Genomic DNA, 4,633 nt, shown 5'->3' with positions numbered 1-4,633 from the left:
TTTGGGGTGTCACTGCCCATTTTTGGGGTGTCTGTGCCCATTTTGGGGTGTCACTGCCCAATTTTGGGGTTCCAGCGCCCAGACTGGGGTGAATTCGCCCACTTTGGGGTTTTTATCCCCATTTTGCGGTGACCCCTGCCCGTCCCCCTGCCCTCACCCAACGTTGGCGCCGCGGGGCTCTGACGTCACACCGGGTGTGACCCTGACGTCACCACGTGGGCGTGACCCTGACGTCACCACCCACCCACACAGGGCGCCCCCTACCGGGGCACCGTGTCAGTGCCGGGGTGTCCCCGCCATCCCCGGGAGGTGACAGCGCACAGCGGAGGGTGGCGCTGTCCCCGCGCCCCTCGGCGTCACCTCTGCCACCCACAGCGGGGTTTGGTGGCCTTGGGGTGGCCCTGGGAATGTGGGGAATGAGCCCCCACCCCATTCCCGACGGGAATCCCATGGGATTAAGCCGGGCCCCCATCCCCAGTGACCCCAAATCCCTCCCCCGGCGCCATTTGGGGTCCCCCGGTGTCCCCCCGGTCCCGCTGTCCCCATTGGGGACATTTAGGGTGCAGATCCCAAAGGAGCCCATGCTGGGAATCCTGCTGGGAATGGGAGTTGGGGGAGGGGAGAGGAGGGGATGGTCCTGGGGGAGCGGGGTGGGATAGACAGATGGACACTGGGATGGACAGATGGACACTGGGATGGATGGATGGATGGATGGATGGATGGATGGATGGATGGATGATGGATGGATGGATGGATGGATGGATGGATGGATGGATGGATGGATGGATGGATGGACACTGGGATGGACAAATGGATTCTGGGATGGAGGGAGGGATGGCCACTGGGATGGACAAATGGATGCTGGGATGGATGAATGGAGACATGGACGCCGGGATGAACAAATGGATGCTGGGATGGACACATGGACACTGGGAGGGAGGGATGGACACTGGGATGGACAAATGGACACTGGGATGGTGAATGGATGCTGGGATGGAGGGATGGACACTGAGGTGGACGAATGGACAGTGGGATGGACACTGGGATAGAGGGAGGGATGAATTCTGGGGTGGACAAATGGATGCTGGGATGGAGGGAGAGATGGACAGTGGGATGGACTGATGGACAATGGGATGGATGGACGGATGGACACTGGGATGGGCAGGGGCATGGAGAGGAGAATGTTGGGAGTGACAGGGTCATGGATGGATGGATGGACAAATGGACACTGGGATGGAGAGATGGACATTGGGATGGACAGGGTCATGGACAGATGGACAATGGGATGGGCAGGGTCATGGATGGATGGACACTGGAACAGGTGGATGGATGGGCATGGCAGATGGACACGGGAACGCATGGACAGATGGACACTGGAAAGGATGGGTGTGTGGCTGGATGGATGGATGGGTGGATGATGGAGGGATGGATGGAGGGATGGATGGATGGATGGATGGATGGATGGATGGATGGATGGATGGATGGATGGACGGACGGACGGACATTGGGATGGACACTGGGATGGATGAATGGATGGTACAGATGGATTGGGGGATGGACAGGGTCATGGAGGGATGGGGGCATGGACAGATGGACACCAGGATGGATGGATGGGAATTGGGATGGACAAAGGGCCAAAAGGATGGACACTGGGATGGATGGATGGATGGATGGATGGAGGGATGGATGGATGGATGGATGATGGATGGATGGATGGATGATGGATGGATGATGGATGGATGGAGGGATGGATGGATGGATGGATGATGGATGGATGGATGGATGATGGATGGATGGATGGATGGATGGATGGATGGATGGATGGATGATGGATGGATGATGGATGGATGGATGGATGGATGGATGGATGGATGGATGGATGGATGATGGATGGATGGATGATGGATGGATGGAGGGATGGATGGATGATGGATGGATGGAGGGATGGATGGATGATGGATGGATGATGGATGGATGGATGGATGGATGGATGGATGGATGATGGATGGATGGATGATGGATGGATGGATGATGGATGGATGATGGATGGAGGGATGGATGGATGGATGATGGATGGATGGATGATGGATGGATGATGGATGGATGGATGATGGATGGATGGATGGATGGATGGATGATGGATGGATGATGGATGGATGGATGGATGATGGATGGATGGATGGATGGATGGATGGATGGATGATGGATGGATGATGGATGGATGATGGATGGATGGATGATGGATGGATGGATGGATGGATGCTGGATGGATGGATGGACGATGGATGGATGATGGATGGATGGATGGATGATGGATGATGGATGGATGGATGATGGATGGATGGATGGATGATGGATGATGGATGGATGGATGGATGGATGATGGATGGATGGATGGATGATGGATGGATGATGGATGGATGGATGGATGATGGATGATGGATGGATGGATGGACGATGGATGGATGATGGATGATGGATGGATGGATGATGGATGGATGGATGGATGGATGGATGGATGGATGATGGATGGATGGATGGATGGATGATGGATGGATGGATGATGGATGGATGGATGGATGGATGGATGGATGGATGGATGGATGATGGATGGATGGATGATGGATGGATGGATGGATGGATGATGGATGGATGGATGGACGATGGATGGATGGACGATGGATGGATGATGGATGATGGATGGATGATGGATGGATGGATGGATGGATGATGGATGGATGATGGATGGATGGATGATGGATGGATGATGGATGGATGATGGATGGATGGATGGATGGATGGATGATGGATGGATGATGGATGGATGGATGGATGGATGGATGGATGGATGGATGGATGGATGGATGGATGATGGACGCTGAGATCAGTGCAGCTGTTGTTGGATGGACACCAGGGTGGACGAGATCATGGACAGATGGAGGGGGATGTGCACAGATGGATGTTGAGATGGACACCAAGGATGGATGGACACCAAGGATGGATGGACACAGGATGGACAGAGGGACACTGGGGACAGACAGATGGACACAGGGATGGACAGAGTGACACTGGGATGGAGGGAGATGTGCACAGGTGGATGCTGAGGTGGACACGGGGACGGACAGAGGGTCACGGGGATGGATGGGGACAGGGATGGACAGACGGACACTGGGATGGACGGGGACAGGAATGGACAGACAGAGGGACACAGGGATGGACAGATGGACACTGGGATGGAGGGGGATGTGCACAGATGGATGTTGAGATGGACACTGAGGATGGATGGACACGGGGATGGACAGAGGGACACTGGGGTGGACGAGGACATGGACACCCCAGGGGGACCCCTGGGACCTTTTTGGGGTCCCCCTGGGGTGTCCCTGGACATTCAGAGGGGTCTCCCTGGGACACCCTGGGAGTGGTTCGGGGTCACCCCAAGGACGCATTGGGGTCACTGTGTGCCATCCCTTGCACCCCTTTGGGGACACATTGGGGTCACTTTGTGCCATCCCCGGCTCCCGTTTGGGGACACAGTGGGGTGTCTCGGAGGACACATTGGGGTCACCATGGGGCATCTTGGGGGACACATTGGGGTCACTTTGTGCCATCCCTGGCACCCCTTTGGGGACACATTGGGGTCACTTTGTGCCATCCCTGGCACCCCTTTGGGGACACGTTGGGGTCACTTTGTGCCATCCCCAGCACTCCTTTGGGGTCACCCCGGAGTGTCCCTGGGGACACATTGGGGTCGCTTTGTGACATCTCTGGCTCCCATTTGGGGTCCCCCAGGGTGTCCCTGGGGACACATTGAGGTCACTTTGTTCCATCCCTGGCTCCCATTTGGGGACACCACTGGGTGTCCCTGGGGACATGTTGGGGTCACTTTGTGCCACCCCTGCCTCAGGTTTGGGCTCCCCCAGGGGACACATTGGGGTCACTCTTTGCCACCCCTGGCACCCATTTAGGGTCACCCCGGGGTATCCCGGGGGCTGGTTTGGGGTGTCACTGGGCCCAATTTGGGGTCATCTCGGGGCATCTTGGGGGACACACTGGGGTCACTTTGTGCCACCCCTGGCACCTGTTTGCGGTCACCCCGGGTTGTCCCTGGGCCCTATTTGGGGTTACCCTGGGATATCTTGGGGGACACATCGGGGTCATTTTGTGCCATCTCTGGCACCCATTTAGGGACAGTCAAGGGTATCCCTGGGGACACATTGGGGTCACTTTGTGCTACCCCTGGCACCCGTTTGGGGTCCCCAAAGGCGTGTCCCTGGGGACACATTGGGGTCACTTTGTGCTACCCCTGGCACCCGTTTGGGGGCCCCAAAGGGGTATCCCTAGGGACACATTGGGGTCACTTTGTGCTACCCCTGGCACCCGTTTGGGGTCCCCCCAGGTTGTCTCGGGGGACACATTGGGGTCACTTCTCGCTGCCCCCGGGCCCCATTTGGGATTTCTCCGGGGGTCTCTCCCGGGGGTCTCCCCTCGGGGTGCCCGGCGCCCCCCTCGCGGCGCGGGGAGGGACCGCTCCTCCCCGGAATGATGTCAGCCTGGCCGGCCGCGGCCCCCGCCTCCCCCGGCGGCTCCGGCCCTGCCTCCCCGGGGAGGCGGCGGCGGCGGCGGCGGTGCCGGG

The sequence above is a fragment of the Molothrus ater genome, chromosome 4 (genome assembly GCF_012460135.2).
Source record: "Molothrus ater isolate BHLD 08-10-18 breed brown headed cowbird chromosome 4, BPBGC_Mater_1.1, whole genome shotgun sequence".
In the NCBI taxonomy this organism is placed as follows: Eukaryota; Metazoa; Chordata; class Aves; order Passeriformes; family Icteridae; genus Molothrus; species Molothrus ater.
The sequence above is the reverse complement of the archived record's forward strand: the minus strand, read 5'-3'. Positions refer to the sequence as shown.